Below are 21480 nucleotides of genomic sequence, written 5' to 3' on the forward strand. Positions count from 1 at the left end.
TAAACAACAGATTAAGGACCCCAAAACAAGGTGCATCCCCTTAAGCGCTCACATTGACAATTGCGCAGCAGGAAAGGAAATAAAATTTAAAATATTCCCTTTCTATAAAATGAATACTGCTGACGCCATGCAGCGTAAAGCTAAAGAAAACTTTTTCATCAAAGAATTGTGTCCATCGTTAAATAGGTAACGCAATGTGTCTGAATTATACTTGTTTTCATTGTGCTACTAGTACTGTCAATATAAAGCCGCCAATGTGACGTCATGGCAACGCCGCGTCACAACATTTAATATACAGTTGCATTGTGACGTCATGACAAATTGACGTCATAACATAATCCGTTTAACTGTAATCACTTCTCCCTGAAGATAAAAGTGAAACATGTTGGAGAAGATCCGTGTTGTGTAATTATTTCAGAAACTTCTTCTTAGAAAGAAAGTGATGAGAATACCGAGCGTACAGTAGTACATATATAAGAAGAAGTTTCTGAAATAATTACACAACACGGATCTTCTCCAACATGTTTCACTTTTATCTTCAGGGAGAAGTGATTACAGTTAAACGGATTATGTTATGACGTCAATTTGTCATGACGTCACAATGCAACTGTATACAAATGTTATGATTACCCTACTGCCCTACAACTGGCTTACAATCTTAGTGCGTGTTATTGTTTGTCTAGAGCAGCTTGTACTTATGCGTCAGCACTACCCTTATCATTTATTCCAATGTGGTTTGGAAGCCAACAGGTAATATCCTTATCAGCTACTGACATTTTATAGGCGCCGATCTGAAATCTCGCCTAAAATATAAAAAAAATAATCAAAAAAAAAAATAAAATCAGTCGTTCAGACTTTCGATCACTTATTGCTACACGAATGGCAAACTGTCATAAAATATACTAAATGGGTTGTTCTCGGAATATTTAATACACTGCAAAGCTAAACAAAATGGCTATAGTGAAAATGGAACTTCAATCGTTAAGACTAAGTAGCTGGTGCGTCCCTCCTTCATTATCGTATCGAACATGACAATGGTGCATTGAAATATATTCTGATAAATGCAAAGTGGGATAATAGCTACACGAGTTTTGAACAGAGTAATGAAGGAAGAACAAGCAATCTGTCAGGGGGCATAATATAATGTATGTAATACGTGGCTTACCCCCGCGCTTGCTGAATGCTCTGGCACCGTGGTTTGCGACTCCAGATGACGAAACAGATGACGAGTAGGTGTAACACTGACCGCCATGGAGCACGATAGCGACACACAGCTCGTCCTGTGAACAAACTGATCCACATTTCAGGAAACTTTGAGTCTGTCTGAAACTGGATGGGGTCTCTGCAGTTTGGAAGTTATCCAGAAAGGTTATTCTGTCATACAGATGGTACCGAACCTTTGTCGTCTTTACAATCAGAACCGGAGTAAATGACAGGAAAATAAGAGCTAATTTCATCATGCTATGTGGTGGAAAATAGGTTTCAGCAAATGTGCATGGATATGAGTACACAAGAGCAGTTACTGACTGCGCAGTTTGACATCGATCAATAAAGACACATCAATTATACAAGCTTTCTGCCAACAACTTTATAAAAATACCAATGCATACGTTTGTGAACCTTGTAGTTAGCATGGATTCTGTTAAGTTGGGGCAGCATTGTAGCCTAATACGTTTGTTCGTCACGCTGGGTACAATGCATGGAGCCAATATGATTATTTGTAATTATTTGTATGTGTATATGAGTGTATATTGTGCACACGTATATCTACATGGATTTTATAAATTATGTTTGCTATAATAGGTTTTATCTTCTTGTTTCTTTGAAGGTGAACAGGTCTAGATGACAGGTTCAGATGAAGGTTTATCAACATCATATTATGGGTATTTCTAAAACAATACTTCTGTAAATATTGAAGCTGGGTTTACACGATCCCTTCAGATGTTAGCATTTTTGACAATCTAGCCATAAATTAAAATAGCATATTTGCTGCAGTTAAAAACAAGTAGTACGTTTAAATGTATTATAACTGTACAGTACTTTAACCCCTTCGAGGGTACAGCCACTAGCTACATCAGCTGTTAATTTAAACTACTAATCATGAAACATTTATCTATTTACAAAGCATTTATCAAAATGTATTTAATAATTCTATTTCCTTTAAAAATTCAATGTTTAAATGAAAATTAACAGTACTAAAACGATTTGTAACAGTTGTTACATTGAAATACTTATCCCTTGTGATGGAAAAATCAATACAGTCAAGCAGGACTTGCTTAAACCGTGATTCTCTCATCACAAGGGTTGCAAAACGGAGGATCCTAACCTTTTAATAAGCATTCATGTGTATATCGCGTATAACCAATGCACATCGTCGCATAACGACCTCCTCAAAATTGGACTGATAATCCAAGTAGGTGTAACCGATAGTTGGTTTAATTTGATGTAATTTACTTATACCTACTTGGGTGTCCCACTTCTTTTGCATCACATCATGGATGTAAGATGTAATCAGAGCTTTATAATCAGAGAATGGCATAAGAACTTGTGTCACAAATTTGATGAGTGCTGCCTTAGCGGGTTTTATTTCATGTAATTTATTTATACCTACTTGGGTGTTCCACTTCTTCTGCATCAGATCACGGATGTAGGTTCTAATGCTAGCTTTGTAATCAGAGTATGGGATAAGAAGTGGTGTCACAGATTTGTGTAGTGCTGCCTTGGCAGCAAGATCGGCCATTGTGTTACCAGAGATTCCAACATGACTGGGTAACCAACAAAAAACGATGTCCCATTGGCCAGTAGCAAGCTCATTATACAATTTATTTATTTCTATTAAAAGTGGATCTTTACAAGATAAGATGTTCATAGCCTGAAGGCACGAAAGAGAGTCAGAAAAGATTATGTATTGTTTATATTTACGGTGTTTATTGATATATTTAAGAGCTGCATATGGCGAGAGCTTCTGTTGTAAAAAATGAGCTGTGATCTGGTAATCGAGAATAATTGTTCTGGATCCAATGACAGTGGCAGAAGCCATTGCGCCACGATCCTTGAATCCATCTGAAAATAAGGATTTGTATGTAATATAATTTACTTTTGATTGATTACATTCTTCTTTATATTGTTTCTGATTTTTTACATGTTGTCAGTTTTAGGTCAACCTCTGGCCTTACGAATTGCCAAGGAGAAGAAAGCAAACGGGAAGGTGATATATTTTCTAGCTCAATGCCAGCAGCAGAAAGGAAAGGTTTGACTCTTAGTCCCAGAGGCGGAACAAGAGAAGACTTTTTGTTATACAGACCCTCATAAAGAGGATTGAAAACACAGTTAAATGCAGGGTTGGACAGGGTTGGACTCGTTAGAATATAGTTTTGTTACATACTATAAGGATAATTTAATACGACGTTGGTTAAGAGATGGTTCATCTGCCTCAATGTAAAGACTGTCAACAGTAGAAGTTCTGAAAGATCCAAGACAAAGTATGTGATGTTTGCTTTAGTTGGGAGTAATCTCTTGGCGTCAAGGTATGAGATATTTTGTTCACACTTTGGTTTCATTATTTGTGACTACTTTTGCCACACTGGGCAGGATTTAGAGGAAGCACCATGAGGGCAATGACACTTTGCACACTTAAATTCTTTGTCGCAGTCGTAATCGTGTGATTTCGTGACTATCACCACATCGATAACAGGTCACAGATCCGCGACAGGAATTCATGCCAAATTTCTGGCATTTGTAGCATCGGAGTAGACTGGGAACATATGCTTTCACTCCGATATTGGAATAACCTGCTTTGACTGATTGCTGAAGTGATGTTCACGCAAAAGTAAAGAGATAGGTGTTAGTTTTTGTGATTACGCCATCTTTTGTAATTGTGAAACGTTTAATAGCTGTCATACTCTGATCTTGTAGCTCTGCTGCAATTTCCTCCTCTGACATGTCGGACAGACAACGGGTCCTGTGATGTATGATGCGTCGACACGTGTTTAATGTTCTGTGCACGGACACAGTAACGTCAATATTTGCAAATGTTCGGATTGACAAAAGATTGAGTGATTGCTGTCTCCATGCACATTCCACTAGAAGCGAGCCACAACGGAGACGGGTTAAGTTTTTTACATCCTCACAAATCCCAGATACAGCTTTGGAAATAGCAAAAGGATTGAGTTTTATCGGGAGATAATCCAATGATTCTATCACCAGGAAACGAGCCGAGGAATCATCATTTGTGGACATATTTCTTTGATCAACAGTTTCACGTCTTCGTTTCTTTTCATTTTGATTTGCACCAGGCATTTGTAGTGTGATGATGAAAGCAAAAAAGTTTCAGCACCTCTGCTCCCACCCACCACGGAGTGTCAACAAGGACAATGTCATGTAGCACCGGATCTCCGAGATGCTGACACCAGGGACACAGGGGTGTAATACTCCAATCTGACACAAAAGGCAGTATTTGTAGACCTGATTAAATGTCAGGGCGGTTCTGCCCATGGCACGAAATAGGATACATACTGAATTTGGAGGTCAACATCACTAGATTGGCCCATGAGACACCGCCTTCTGGCATAGGAGTCTAGGCAATTTAATATATCAATAGTTTGTATATTACAAATAGAAATGACCAAGACCCAATAATAGGTTAAATATGCAAAAATAGTCACCATGCACAAGACCTGGCGAGACCAGCCGATTGATAGAATCGGGCCAAATTCTAGCACCCGTCCAGGCGCAGTTAGGGCCAAAGTGGTGTGTTGAGCAAGGGGAACGCGGTTCCAGGCTCCTATTGTATTCAACCACCAGACTCTCTTCTTCCACCGACACAGGGGCGCAACCCACGGCAAACAGGTTGCCTAATTCGGTCTTACGACCAGCAATGGGGTGCTGGCATGTGGACCACTATGTCCCCGGGTCCACACGGGGGATGAAGAGCTCTTAGCGTTACACAGCACCCACCACGGGGAGGTGGAGATCTTTGAGTGAGATGAAATGTGTAGTCACATCGGGGTGTTGTGGGTGCTCTTCAAGGGTGCCATTCAGATCTAAGATAAAGGAATAGAATATTAAATAATATTGTTCATAAATAACAGGACTTGACGTTTTTAACATTTCACTTATGGTGTCATCAATGCCCTGGGCTTTATTTGTTTTAAGGCTGCTAGTTACACCTCTACTGATTAAAGCATTGAATAGATCATCTGCAGCATACTGAGAAGAACTTTCATCAAATTGTCCATAATCAGATTCCCAATCTGGAATATCAAGCTGATAAAGGATAGCTTCATCACTTCATTTGGCAAAAAGAGTTTAAAATAGTCAAACGAAGTTTGATTTGAATTTATTGTTTCTGCAGAATATAGTTGTGACAAAGCTTTAAATTTACGCCAAAATAGCCTGGAGTCATTCAATGCCTCATTCAAACCTCGTATTCGCTTTTGTTCCAAATTGCTCTTGACCTCTGTACAAGCTGAGTTATACACCTTCCTGACTGCCAAATAAGCCCTAAGTGATGCTTTGTCTTTGTGCTTGCATAGCCTATTCTAGAAATTGGGTCTTGCTCTTTGAACGAGTGACACGTATTATCAAACCAATCATGCTTCATACATTCAGCTGACCTCAACGAGATTTCTCATTTGTCAATATCAGATACATCGACCATTACAACTTCATTAAATTCATCTTCAGCCCAAAAGGTTACCATCAATATCTTCATCTTCATTGCTCCTTGAATATTTCACAAAGCTGTTCTTTCCAGTGGTATACTGTGTTATATACATTTCATCTTTTAGTAATCGTACTGAAAAGGTAAAGGGTAAGTCGTGAGATTCTGTCTGCGTAGTGATAACGATGAGGATGTATGATTCAAAACAGTTGTCTAACCAATAATATCGTCTTCTACACTGCACCCACAAGGATTTAAAATGAGAGTGTTAAACGTTCTATTTCTTATTGCTTAAACATTTAATCCATGCAATCATGTCGCTACCCATTGAAAACAGATACATAACCTTGACCCAAATGCTAGAAAAACTAGAAATATAAAAAAATGGACTACTCTGTTAATATTCACACTTCATACAGGAGGATTTGCTTCTGCATGGATAAACAAGGGGTAGGAAACAAAGTCATATTCCTATTACCTAAGAGTGTTTCCAATAGAACAGGAGCGCCAACTTAAAATAGTTGAACGCCTGTTGAATGTATATATGTGAACGGTAGGCGTAATGGTGGTGAAAATGAATATTATGTTCTTTTTGCTATGTGATTTTGATTTGAGTTGACAGCGCTACATTCCACTAAATTTTACTAATTGTTCATCCAAACAAAACTTCGTTCTTCTTGTATCAACGTTAAACAGGACCTGTTGTGTAACATTACTTTTTCGTTCACCATGCCCTTTTAAAAAGAAAGCTCGCCACTCACATATATTGACATTTCATGTTCACGGCAGAAACATGAACACTTTTGAAAGGCAGCAGCAGATTTGCTTAAATATACTCCATAAATGGTCTTTCAAAAATGGATTCAAATTTTCAAAGTTAAGCAAACTGTACCATTTTTGTAGAAAATATTAACATTCTAAAGATTGATATTAAGTTTAGAATGGCACTATATATTATTAAAGTTGTTACTGGAGCCAAATTCTTAGGTATAATCTTTTATCAACATCTAACCTTTTAACTTCACATTAAATATTTAAACAACAAATGTTTGAACGCCCTAGTTTTGTTAAAGGTTGTTTCAAATTCGAAGTGTGTGTGTGTGTGTGTGTGTGTGTGTGTGTGTGTGTGTGTGTGTGTGTGTGTGTGTGTGTGTGTGTGTGTGTGTGTGTGTGTGTGTGTGTGTGTGTGTGTGTGTGTGTGTGTGTGTGTGTGTGTGTGTGTGTGTGTGTGTGTCAGAAAACCCTCCCCCAACTATACCGATCACTGATTCGCTGTAAACTGGATTATGGCTCCATCATCCCTAGTAGAGCCTGTAAAAATAATTGATAATTATTGGATTACAGGTCATTGGCTCCCTCCCTCTGCACGCATTCTGCGTCCTGCTGTTGATTTTGTTGAGAGTTACATAGACAGATTCTTTAATACAAATGCATAAAATCGGTGATTTACAATGTGATTAGGTTGTCTGACAAAACATCCACTTGCACAGTTTGAGATCGATTGGGTCATTGGAGATATTTACAAAAAACCGGGTCCACATGCATTTCATGCCAAACTATAAGGGTGGACAACGTGTATGTCCACCATGAGCATTGATGCATGCTTGACACCTGCGTCTCATAGAGCCAATCAAACGTCGCAAGAAGTCTTGTGGAATGGCATTTGATATCTCAGGAAGCACATGGCGGAGTTCCTGAAGCATAACTGGGGGATTTGGCCAACGCCTCAGTCTCCTCTTCTCTCCGTTGAAGATTTAGGCAGATTTCTTCCTCAGTTAACATAGAGGCATCTTTGATCAAACAAATTATGTAATGATGTTTGCATATGATGCATATGGCTATGTTATTTGAGGCCTAGTCAGTGAAAAATATCTCATGCGGGGCAGCCGGCCAGATGGCAGCTGGCTGGGACTGAATGAATTTATTCCAATTCTGTTTCGTCTTTTTCAGTTTGTGTGTTCTGCCAATGACAACATCACTCATTGATTTAACCCACTCTGAAAGACATTCCACAGGTTCTTCTTTTTTGGGGGCCATTTTTTGTGTGTGTGGGGTTCGGGTGGGGAAGGGGTGACAACCATTATTGGCATGAGTATATTTGATCCCTTGTTTGCAGGGGCATACGGAAAGTTATTCAAAAGATATATTTGAGTTATGTTGTAATGTGATAATATGCAGCAAGTAATGTCAATAAAATGACATCGTCCCTATGTTTTTCTTCCTTCCTGTAATCTGTCAACGTCCGGCGAAACCTGACGGTTGTGCGTTACAGAGACACTATCCTGCAGCCACACACCCCTATCAGCCATTGACGTCCAACATGAGTTGTTGCAGCAGGACAACGCCAGGCAGCATACTGCACGTGTCACAATGGACTTTCTTGTCGCTAAACATGTAAACATGCTCATGAGGCCGTCTCGTTGCCCGGATCTTTAATCCAATAGTGAACCTTTGGGATTAACTTGATCGCCATCTCCATCAGCGTCAGCCCCAAACTCTCAAGCAGTTAGCCGCACGTGTGCAGGAGGAATGGCAATTGTACAACGTCTAATCGAGTCTACATAAATCTTTGAATGTATGCACGTGGTGGGCACAACAGGTACTGGCACTTCTTTGAAGGTTGCCAAAACTTGTGAATGGTTTATCTAAATTATCCACTTGGTTGTGTAGACATTTCCTTTTCCTAAACTGATGTAATAATGCAAGTGCTAAAGTGTATTTCTTGACGGGTTACACATGTTTCTGGATTATGCGTTTCGTTTCTGAATAGTATAGGTAGGAAAAAACGCTTTCTAAAGGGATATGAGTGTTCTCTCTTATTCATAAAAATAATTATACTGAGATCATTGAGAAAAGTGGCGACGCAAGCTCTCCTCCATCACACATATAGCTGTATAATATACCCAGAGATTAGGGATAGCATTAAAACAACCAATTAAAGAATAGATTTACGGTCGGCAGTGTCATCTGTAATGGTATTGCCATAACTAATGTCGTTCATTTATTACACTCCTTGACACTCCTAAGCAAAAGGTGAAACAGCCATGGTAACGATAATTTGACATACGATTCATTGTTTAAATATTTATACTACGATTAGAATATAAGTTCGTTTTCATTTTAGCATGTTTTGAGATAGGAAGACGTTTGAACACCTAAAGAGCAAGATATCAAGAGAGGTTGACTGGTCATGTTTTTGTTGACATTTAACTTAAGCTTTCATTACTTTATAAGTTTGATTTGATAATTTTCGGCGGGGAATTATGTCACCTTAGTGACAATGCTTGTTTACAGTTTATTTGATGCTGGTAAACCAGTAACAGTCATACATTATTGCCTTTGTAAACTATGGAAACATTTTTGCACAATGTACAGGCATAATACCATATACCCTTCTAAAGATAACATGTGGATCTTATGTAAGCTTTTATCAGAAAACTTAGCACTACTTATCAAAACATCATCCTTAGATGACACAAGTCTACCAAAACTATCCTTCCACGGCTTACCAATATATATGTATGGTGGAACACATTCAATCTTATGCATCTTTCAAACACTGACAATTAAATGGTATTCATCTTCAACTTCTGATATGCCTTTGCTATAGCAATATAAACAGAGTCTATTACAGTACAGTGTATTAGGCCTCCTTGTTACAGTTGGAGGTTGGAAGTTATTATATCTGACTGGCTTATTTAGATATATATTTTCTATAAACATGTGTATAATACTGTAGAATATATCTAAACAAAAATATCTTTCAATTTGCACAGGTGTCATAAAGTGACAGTATGTTGTAACAATCATACAATTTTGCTTTGTAAAGTGTCTGACATTTTTGCACAGTGTATAGTCATATTATAGCTAAGAAATAACCTATGGATCTTAATGTGTAGAATATTGGCTGAAATGTATGCATTTCTAATTTTACGAGCCTTCATCAGAAACTTAGCAATGACATGCCTCTGCTATGACAATATAAACAAAGTCTATTACAGTACAGTGTATTATTATACCTCCCTGTTTCAATTGCAAGTTTGAAGTTATTACAGCTGAACTGGCTTAAAACATGTTTGTAATACCATGGAATGTCTAAGGACAGATACCTTTCACCTTGCAACATTGTCTTAAATTGACAGTATGTCTGACATTTGATCAAAAGTGAAACAGTATGAGCCAATCTTGGTTTAAACAATCAGACACTCTCTGCTTAAAAAGCGAGATAAACATGTTACATTCCCTATGTCTTGACGTATCCATAAAATACCAAAACCAAATTGAAATAAAATATCTCTGATATGCGATGCCCATGTAATTCTTCCTACATCATCAAGTGTCTTAAGCATGCAATAGGCTTGATAAGGTATTTTATTGGTATCTATCATAATCAATTTACACCAATATTTAACCGGTTTTATCATCTAATTATACTGAAATCACCGGATCAAAGTTCATTGAATTGTTCTTTCGTGTGGTGATAGGAATTTCGGAAGCATAACTGCCGCCGTTAAAAGTCCCGTTGGAATGAGGGAGGGAGGGAGTAAATCTTGCATTATCAGTCCATCAGCACAGTAAACGGTTAAAATTGACATTCAAAATTGAAGTTTCCCCTACCATTTATGCGTCTTACCAAAAGGTATAAATTTCAGCAGAAAATTAAATGGAAAGAAACGGTTGTAAATGGTTGAAAGTGTAAAAATATTCAAACAGAAGGTGTTTGAAAGTTAGTGGGCTGCGACAAAGAATGCATTGAGAGACCATTGGTTTTTGGTCAGTGTATAAAAAGAACAATGGCTTCCGAAGAGTAGATTTCATTGTGCAGTCGGTCTTGCAGTTTGTGGCGTGCATCCAACAATACCATTTCGCAGTGATAAAGTATTATCAACAGCTGCAGCTGACATTCTTATTTTTTTATCCCATCTTTGTACATACGTCGTGTATATTGATGTTTCATTGATTTCATTGAAGGTCCGGGATAGAATATTGATCTTCAGTAACCCATGCTTGTCGTAAGAGGCGACTAACGGGATCGGGTGGTCAGGCTGGCTGACTTGGTAGACGCATAGCATCGGTTCCCAATTGTGCAGATCGATGTTCATGTTGTTGATCACTGGATTGTCTGGTTCAGACTTGAATATTTACAGACCGCCGCCATATAGCTGTATTTGTGCTGAATGCTGCGTAAAAGTAAACCCACTCACTCACTCATTGAGGCTTCTGGATATGACAAGAAGTTTGTATCAGCCCTTTTCAGTTTGGATATTTCCAAACAAAATTCAGGCTGTAGTGTCTGCCACGGTGGCACTTCAAGCAGCTTGGCCGCTATATAGCTTGAATATTGCTGAGCGCGGCGTAAACCAAAACTCACTCACTCAAGCAGTTTGAAATCAGCACTTGCAGAAAATTTCCATGCTGAATGCGGACTCGAAGTGGAGCAAGTAGGTTAGATTTCTTATCATACAAGGTGTGATAAGGAGGGTTAAATTGCTTTAGAGGCAGGGTTGGAGGGATTGTAACATATAGCATTGTCGGGTTTATCCAACTGATCTCTTTAGAAGTAGAAGCGACAAACCCTTTCCACATCCATATTTGGCTCAATGGTTTTATAGCTGTAAATTATATTATGATGCGAAGTTTCGGTAGATATTCTTACTCAGTTGTCAAGTGTAAGAGGGTAGCTTGACCCCTTCCCACTTTGAATTAGAAACTACTTTCAATAGGTCGAGTGCATTTAGCCATTTAGCTTTAAGGTATTTAATTTGCCACAGAAAGGTTAAATGAGAACCGAAAATATGATCCAAGAACATGGTGTCCTTTACAACGTTGATGGGAGTGTCAATTAAAATAGTTCAGGGTCTTTATGCGGTTACTATTTACGGCGGAAATGTATAAAAAATATTTAGAATAATTGAACCCGTTTTCAAGTGACCATTTGTTGTGACTGGCTCTCTATTGCGTGAGACTAAACAGTAACCATAATCTTCTATTGAGAAAAAAACATTAACCGACAAAACCCTTTCCACATTCATAAGAAATCTATTTTAAACAGAAATAGAACGATGTATTTGTCCTGAGACTAGGTATACACATATGTGTGTAACTCTATCTTGTGTACCAAATGTCTCATTGCCAGAATTGCATTTCATCTCTTTCCTATTTCCATTATCCCAGAGATGGCCCCCATCAAGGATGGATCACATTAGACGTATTCATTGCGTCAAAACGTTATTCACACCAGTAATGGTTCCCTGAAAAATACAGTTTGATTATTTACAAGGAACAAAGAATGATGACATTTTTTGAGAGATCTTCATGGACCAGACCAGCGACAGTGTCAAGATACATAAATCAATATTTCAGATGTTGGCAATCTACAGCCTGTTTTAATATTGTATTCTTTTTTAGTTGAACTGTTTTAGATTTAATTGTTAGTTTTAAATGTATTTCTGTCATAATCTAGTTGTTTTATTGTCCGTCGTCGACTCCTTCGTCGACAGGTTTTCTTTTCCAAATTTACTTGCGATTCTTATTTCTTATGTATAACTTTGAAAGTAACGTAATGACCTTTTCACGAAGGGGCAAGGAAAAGCCCACAAACGTTGTGTATTGAATAAAGAAGAAGTTGACATCCATAGTATTTTGTCTTATACTTGAATACCAACTGCTATATGACGACATCACCATTCTCGCCAACAACCAAACGGACTTCACTAAACGCAAGCTCACCGAAGCCATTCACATCAAACGCCATAAGCCCACCATCAACCGTGACCAAGATAATTAATTCCATCAGCTTATGATCCACTCCTCCACCAAGCCCAATCTATTGTATAAACATCTCATTCATTGTAACTACTCCTGTATTTATACATCTCTGGCTTCTATTCACTATCCTTTTTGTACTCACTGGCTTCATCAGCTTACTGCTTAGCAAATTATGGCAATTATGTTGTTTCCTTTGTCAATTATGTTGTTTCATTGTTATATACAGTATATATATGCAGCTCCTACACTTCATGTATCACTCGTGCTTGACAACGGTACAAGAATCTGTATCGAAACGTCGCACTCACGAAATAAAGAAGTTGTTACCCATAAAAACTTGTTCTTTATTGCTATATGCCTCTCAAGAACCTCACCTTTGAAAGTCACGATATGGCTGAAATATTGCCAGCGTGACTGTAAATATTAACTCATGTCGATCTGAAATGACAGTCGAAAAGGAGAATCTTATTGCCTAACAGTATCAATTGTTATGAGCCCACCCAGTTCATCTGCCATTCTTGCTGCTACATGGTCCTGCCGTGACTTTTCAGCATAGCAACGCTATGTCACATGAATGCAGTTTTGACGCGCAATTAAAACGGACTTTAGACCACACGCATTAGAAGTTAGGCCACCATACCAGGAACCAATAGTATATACCCCAATTCTTAAGTTGATGATGAAATATATATCATATAACAGTATTTATAAACTTTGTAAAGAATATGTTTCCCAGATCTGCTCACCACGTTGTGATCACTATTTGATTGTAATTCGTGAATGGAACTCCGCATATTTGTATGAACCTTTCCACTTACACATATACTTCGAAATGCTCTTGGAATAGAATATTATATAATATATATATTTTTTAAATAAGGCAATAACATGACATTTTAAACATTTCACTTTTGGTGTCATTAATGCCCTGGGCATTATTTGGTTTAAGGTTGTTACTTCCAGCAAAAATTACACCTCTACTGATTTGAGCATTGAGTAGATTTGCTTTGCTCTTTGAACGACTTTCAGGTATCATCATGTGACTGATTATGTGTTGTAACAATATGATTCATTCATACAGCTAACGCTTAAAATGTTGAATTAAATATATTGTACGTGAAAAATTATTAAATATGAGGTTGGAGTGCACAACTCTATGAGGAAATGGATGTCTACCTTTTGATGATGGCGATAGTTTATTTTGATATTAAAAATATTTATCTCTTGATGGCTAGTAAGTCCCTTGATAGGTGCACCGTACATCAGTATAGGTTGAACTGTAGACTCGTATAGTCTATGTCCATGCATCATACCCCATGTCGTCACATTGATTTAAGCATAGCCATGTCTCGGCGCGCACTCTTAATGACCCGTGAAGATCCGGGTTAGCATGACTCTTCAGTGACCCATTCTTGTCGTAAGAGGCAACAAACGGGATCGGGTGGTCGGGCTGGCTGGCTTGTTGACACATTTCATCGGTTCCCAATTGCGCAGATCGATGCTCGTGCTGTTGATCACACGATATATGTTGACATCAGTATAGTCCAGTGCTTCGTTATCACATGAAGAGCATTATTTCTGAAGTGAACTGTCTTGGTTTCTTCTAGTTGATAGACCCCCACTTAAAGCACCAGTTAGTAACGACATCCAACATTTGTTGCAGGCTTTCATCCAACTAGGCGTCTGCAAAGAGCGGGATAGAGATAATCATGTCATCAATTAAAACACCATTGTATATCTTCTGCACAAGGCAAATACTGAGGGAGACATTAAACATCCTTGCTTCACACTTTTCGGTGTAGGAAAGAAAGGGGTCAACATGTTATTAACACGAACTGCACACATGGGGTCCTCATAAAGTGATTGAATCGTTTCGAACATCTTCCCATCAACCCACAATTTCTAAGTGTTAACCAGACACAGGATCTGTCCACATTGTCAAAAGTTTTTAAAAGTCAATACAACAAGCGTAGTTTTGTTGTTCGGAGTCAAGTCTATTTTGATTATCGAGTAGAGACTAAACATATGATCAAAGCAGCTTCTTTTCTTTCGAAACCCATGTTGCTTTTCAACATCAGATGTCTCCAGCCATGACGTTAGACGTTGATTCAGGATATCTCAGTACTTTGAGGGTATATAGAGCAGTGATATGGGTCTGTATGAACATGGGATTCGAACGTTTGTGTCACCTTTTGCTGTAGCTTTGATACATGTTATACTGGTCCTCCATGTATCAGGAATAACACCTTCCTCAAAATATACTTTATATAGGCTGAACAAAATACATACACACTGGTGATTCTTTAGAACCTCAACCGAGATCTTGTCTAACCCAGGGGCTTTCCTCAACTTGGCTCTGCGCACCGCACTGACAAGTTCCTCTCGTGATATAGGTTCGTTCAGCGCACAATCTTCACCCAGTGAGTCTTCCAGGTCCTCTATGACTTGCTTTCTGTAGTCTGCATCTAGATGTGACTTGTTATCAGAGTAGTTGCTTTCAAAGTCAGTCTTCCACTGTATGAGAACAAAATGGGGAGCTGTACGAATACAGCCGTCCTCCTGAATAACTTCCATTGGCGTGACTATTTTCCAAAGGTCACTGTCAGCATTCTGTAACTTTTCCAACAGATTGAGCTGTTTGCTCTACTGATATTGTCCGTTCTTCCTTCTCCGAAGTTTGCCGAACGTCATTTTCCAATAACAGCAAATCTCCTTCAAACGTCTCTACTCTGAGCACTACCACTACAACGTAGCCATTCACGTTCACTGCTAGATACTTGCATTCATTTCTGTTGAATGAGTTTATTCCTTGTAATGGGGCCACCGGCCCATTTTACATTTTCAAGACTTACAAGTAAATATGTACATGCGAGCACCAGAATGTACCAAAATGATGAAGTATTGGAGATATTGTCGTACGCAATATCATCACTGTCAATTCATTATCAAAATAAAAGGAAGTTCTGTCTCTTCTTTTGGGCTAGGAAGATAAATTCGGCCCAGCTTTTTGTAGTTAATGGATTAGTTGAAGAAAATAACTGGACACACTTTCAAGCTGAAGGGTAACTGAAGGGTAAAGCTATCTGCCTAAGTTCGTTGTAAAATGGACATATAAAACAAAATTGAAATTCAGTTTCTACTTCTGGTATAATACAAAATGGACACAATCTCTCCTTTCTTGGGATGTTAAGCTTTCTACCATCTGATATCATAAGATAATGACCCGAGCAACGAAATTGTGATAATGAAATCCTATCAACTTGAATATCTAACTCTGTCAAATATTTTTAACAGTATAATCAGTAGAATATTCATCCATTGCTGTTGTAGCTCTTCATTCCAGTAGGGTTTACAAAATCTTTGTTTGGTTTTGTCATGGGTTTTCCGTACCTGCAATGTATCGTCCATGTCACTATATAGCAAGTTCACTAATTCACCATAAGCACTATTCACATCATATTATCCAAACAACCGTTTTTTAATTCGTTCAAAGTAGTGTTCAAAACCCCATATGCTTCAGCATCATTTATGAAATCACTGGGACGCTGGTATACGTTGTACATCCTTGGAGCTTTCATCCACAGACTGGGGCTCTTGGGTGGGGGCTTTGGGGAAGAGACCTAACAGGTCTAGAGTGTAGACTATTTAAGAAATACAGTTCGCTGTACCACCATGTATAGTGTAATAAAACCCACTTTCGCCCTGAACTATTATAGTTAAAGTACGAGGTTGCTTGGGTCCGAGTGCTTTAACGTTGTAATAGTTCAGGGCAAAAGTGTGCTTTATTACACTATACATGGTGGTAGAGCAAACTGTATTTCTTTTCTAAGATGCCAAATATATTACTTTCTAAGGATAATTACGATTAATTTAAGGCAGAAAACAAACGACGGTGTCGGTGACCTAAATTAAGAATCTTCGCACAGGGCTAATTTACGCGCTGTTCTATTGATTTGTCATTAACGTAAACCATATGGGGCAATATGAAGGTCACATTTCTACTACCAACGTAAGTTTAGATCAGTACATCCAGATGAAGCTGAGTAGTAAAGCGACATTCCACGATTGCATTGTGGGAATATAAACATTGCGAACGTTACCGTGTCGCTGAAAACTTGTGAGTCGAATTGACACATGTTAACTGTCGTAAAACATAAACGTAATGTTTCCACAAGTGATGTTAGTTGCGTGAAGCAACTACAAACCAAGAAACGGGATGCAACAGAGTACTTTACTGTAGGAGGCCGTACGAGGCGATGACACCTGACATGCATCGTGACGTAATGTAAAATGGTTCGATTACGAGGGGGCACACTAGAACGGCGCAGTAACGGGATAACGTCATTTAATTGATAATGTTTTTCTTCCCGATTCTTCTAACCGCTAGGCATCTTAGAAGATAGAATGATTGGACAGTCTTTCGGTACTTAAACATAATTAACGACACAACGCCCATTTAAACTTGCATCTGTAAAGCATTATTATCACAGCTTTTACCATTCAAAATGCAGAAGTTCACATCCACCAAAACGTCAATCAGACAGGTACAAGGTCGACAATCTGTATATAGTCTACACTGTCACCTACGTGAGCGTTAAAGTCTCCACAGATCTGGAAGGTGTAGACCTGCTGGAGTAGGATGTGGCAGATGTCCTCGGGTCACGCACATGGAAGGGCTGAGGTAACCCATAACCAGAAACACGTTAAAGTCATTAGATCTATGGGAGAACATATCATTTGTAGATTCACCACCATAGTACAGTTAAAATGTTGTAAAATCGAATTACGGATAAAAACACCAACACCACCAGGTTTCTGTTCGTCATTTTAAGATTGCCACTCATCCATGCATATCCCTCAAGTTTGAGAGAATCATCTCCTTTAAGAAACGTCTCACCTACCACAATAATTTCAAAGTCGCCTTGGGATACAGTAAATTTTCGAAAGAATTATATTTGTCGAGTTTGGACCTTCCTCGACAGTTCCAGCAGCATTCCCTCCATAGATCCTAGCGTCTAATGGGGGTTATTTTAGTTCCTCAAAGATGGAAGTCACCTTGAACACCTTCTTCACATGCTCCGTGCTTGCCAGTTGTACTGTTACTAGCCTGATTTCCCCTCGGTCGTCCGGTCTTCCTACACAGCACACAGCGTGGATATCATGCAGTGTTAGTTCATCACAGAACAAAGAGACCCTGTACACAGTCACGTTGTTGTTATTTTCTACGTCATCTGATTTTTGAAGATTTAAGATGACAATTAAAGTATTTATGTGGTCACGTTTTAGCGCTTGGCTGAAGATTTTCTTAAGATCGGCACATTCTATAGATAACCTCATCATTGTGTGTTCATGGCCTCACACTTTTGATCTAGGTCTACACGGACAACATTCGTTTCTTCTTCAACAGAAACGTTCTGTGATTTTGAGAATGAGAATGCTCAGTGCCATTCATCCGTTTTGTAAGTTGCGATTTCATTCCACGCAATTCTGTTATCAAAGTCGTAACTGCATCTGACATTTTGTGCATACTTGTAGCAACATCTGTTTGATCGTCTTCAGATGTGCAGTTACTAATGTCCGCTGTGGACTTACTCAGTGCACTTAAAGAGGCTTCATTGTTGTTGGTGAGTTGAACGACGGGGTCGGACGCCATTACTGTTGACGCAGTCACTCGCCTCTTCCAAATCTTCTCTCGGCTTCTTGCAAGATATTTCAGCATTTCCCCCACTTTTCCCATTCAAAGACTGTTTGACTAATCTTTAACAACTTTCAAGTAGTTTGAATAAGTTTCTTCCATAATACTTGCAAAAATATCAACCTTCAGTGGAGAGGGAATTTCATCAGTTGTTGCCTGTGCAATATCAATGTATGTCTGTCTGTCCACACTAAACTAAACATTTTTTTCAAATCATTCCAATCCTGCTTTTGACTATGTTTTAACCCTCTATCTAAGGATTTTTAAAACATCGTTAATACTACTTCTACGATTAAGAACACAATCTGACAGTTCTGCTGTTAAAATTGACCTGTAGAGCTTGTGCTCAGATGTAATCCAAGTCAACATCAGCAGCAACCAAGGAAACACAATGTTGCCAGAATATCAAGACATGGATGCTCAAAAACAGACTCAAGCACAACGACGACAAGCACAACGACTCTGTTCCTTTCAACTGAGAAATGTAGGAGCAATAAGAAATTGTCTGACCAAAAAATCAACGTTAATCCTTGTTTTGTCTCTTGTACAGTCTAGATTAGACTATTGTAACAGCCTACTTGCCAGGGCTCCGCAAGTGCTAGTTTCAAAACTACAACGGACCCAGATTACTTGTGCAAGAGTAGTTCCTCCATGTCGAAAGCCATATCATACCTGTGCTTCAGGACTTGCACTGGCTACCGTTCCGTTTCTCTAAATTATCCATACTGAGGATCACTGAAAATGCCGTCTGCTAGCAAGTGAGAGAATTGCTATGAGTCCTGTACACCACATGTAAGTGTGTAACTGGTGCTGCTCTTGACTATCTCTGTGAACGCCTTCAGCTGCACACACCAGCAAGATCTCTCAGATCCGCTTCACATAATCCCTTATGTGTACCCGGAGTCAGGACCTTAAGGTATGGACAAACATCCATGTGTTCTATGCAGCCACGGAATGGAACAGCCTTCCTCACAATCCTAGAACTGCACAATCATATTCATCATTCCGATTATATCTAAAATCTATCTGTCCCAAAACGCCTACCCTACATATTGAATGGTATCAAACGAATGTAGTTAAATCCTGTGATGTGTGGCTTTAAATTTGATCCGCTTCGAGTATGCATTATGAGTGCAGAAATGCCCAGCAAATGGACTATTTATTATTCATCCATCCGTCCGTCTGTCCGTTCATTTGGTCGTCCATCCGTTTGTTCATGTTACATCTGTGATCTGCTGGAAAAGCAGTGAGACACCCAGACAAGTGTAAATACAGTACAACCAGAAATTATTGAGAATTTAAAGATTGTAATTTTTTTTCACTCATTACTCACGTATTATATGTCAATATTAGCAGAACATTACTCCAGATTCAAAGACAGGTGAACAGTTAGTATTTTGTCAAGTCACCATGGGCAGCAATGCAGGTTTCAATGCGGCGGGGCATACTACTGATCGAAAAAGTTAGAAAGTCGTGGTCCATGCTGTTCCAATATCGGGCCACCTCTTCTTTCATTTGAGCAATATTTGTCAGATTTTTCTTATTGACACTTTCCTTCATAAGTCCCCAAACATTTTCTGTTGGATTTAGGTCAGGGCTATAGCTTGGCCAATCTAATAATGTCATAATTTGGGTCCGAAACCAGGCCTGTGAATGCTTTGAACGATGTTTTGGGTCCTTGTCCTGCTGGAAAATCCAAAAATGTCCATAGAACACGTGAGCAGATGGAAGTAAATGTCCCTCGAGAATATCTGTGTACTGCTCACAGTTCGTATTCCCTTCAAATACACAGAGAGGCGTTGCCTCTAACACAGATATGCCACCCCACACGTTAAATTTCGGACTGTACTTTGAGCGCAGATACAAAGGTTTTTCAGTTTGTTTGGTCCAGACTTTCCGTGCATTAGGAAACAGCCACACAGAACTTTCATCTGAGAAAATCACATTGTCCCAGTTAAAATTTCTATGCTGTAAGCACCAGTTCAACCTTCGCTCCTTTTGTTCAGGTTTCATGATCGGTGATGGAATTCCTGGACGTTTCTGCCAACCCATTGCATGCAGCTCAGTTCTAATTGTCTCCTTACAGACAGCCACAGTTCCTCTATCAATCATATCCAGCCTTAGGTTTTCTAAATTCCTTCGTTTGTTTTTAGAAACAAGAATACCAAGCCGCCTGCTGTCACCGACAGTCAATTTTCTTGGCCTACCTGCGCCTCCCTGGTGCTCAATGCCATATTTATTTGCAATATTTTTCAAAACACGATAAACGGTGGACACAGGGATGCCTGTTCTACTTGAAATCACTTTAGCTGATCTGATGTCCTTGTTATAATACGCTAAAATCAACTTCCGTTTCTCTAAATTATCCATACTGAGGATCACTGAAAATGTCGTCTGCTAGCAAGTAAACAAAGGGGGATAACTCTTCACAAACTAATGAAAAGGAATACCGGAGTTGTCTCTCTTTAATGAAACCAAGCACTTGGTAGCTGGTCGAGGTTGTTTACACTAGAAATCCAGTTAATCATATTCCTAAAATTCTCAATAATGTCTGGTCATACTATAAGTAATGAATAGAAACAACTGAGGGTTACACCTAGGTCTTCGTTTTGGCTACTGGAGATACCCACTTGAGTATTTACGGAAGGTGAAAATCTTTCGTTTTGAATCCCTTGTCATGAAAAGGTTATAGTCAAGCATGTCCTGAATTATTGCAAAAATACAACATGTATATTTGCTTGACTGTAATCGGTAAATACATGGCTCACTTTTCCGATTGATGTCTCAGCCTTGTCATACATGAAACATGTGTATGAATCCATTGACAACTGACATATCGATGCATAGAAAACCCTTCTTCTCGAAAGAAGTATGTGTAACAACGTATGACACTTTTCAATTGAAATACATGCAGTTAAAGTCTGTTCAAGGTTTACATGTCCTCCCCCCAGTTGGTATTGTGTAAGATCATCACCGAGAAAAGTATACGATCGTACAGCAGACGTATGCGCTTTTAATGGGAACAACATGAAAAACATGCACACAGTATACAAATTAATTCGTAACATTAAGCTAAAATTACAACGGAGAATACTGATATATAGGCAAATCATTACAGGCTTCATAAACATATACACTCAGTTCAATCCTTGGATGATGACTGTGTGATATGTAAAACATAATCACTATTCCAGTGGTTTCTAGTATATGTACTAGTGTATGTAACTCACCATCTCTCCCCTTACATACACCTGATTCAATGAAACTAACTGATTTCATTCTCGTAACACGCAAGAACAAATGTACAGAGTGATTCTAACGCTATTGATTCAAAGGTACTTCACACAGTATTGCC

At 38.7% G+C, this 21480-nt stretch overlaps 2 long non-coding RNA genes across 2 annotated transcripts; one reads left to right on the forward strand and one right to left on the reverse strand.

The window, feature by feature from the left end:
• The first annotated feature begins 297 nt into the window (after positions 1–297).
• Positions 298–15711, forward strand: LOC124253735. Its single transcript, XR_006892273.1, has 3 exons — positions 298–310; positions 11409–11415; positions 15622–15711. It is a non-coding gene; the product is annotated as an uncharacterized LOC124253735 (long non-coding RNA).
• Positions 4251–16782, reverse strand: LOC124253741. The gene is made up of 3 exons (XR_006892274.1): positions 16699–16782; positions 4558–4560; positions 4251–4264 (listed from the first exon to the last, which is right to left on the reverse strand). It is a non-coding gene; the product is annotated as an uncharacterized LOC124253741 (long non-coding RNA).
• Positions 16783–21480: the final 4698 nt, after the last annotated feature.

The sequence above is a fragment of the Haliotis rubra genome, unplaced genomic scaffold, assembly GCF_003918875.1.
Source record: "Haliotis rubra isolate DU_JTF1 unplaced genomic scaffold, ASM391887v1 Scf1144, whole genome shotgun sequence".
NCBI lineage: Eukaryota > Metazoa > Mollusca > Gastropoda > Lepetellida > Haliotidae > Haliotis > Haliotis rubra.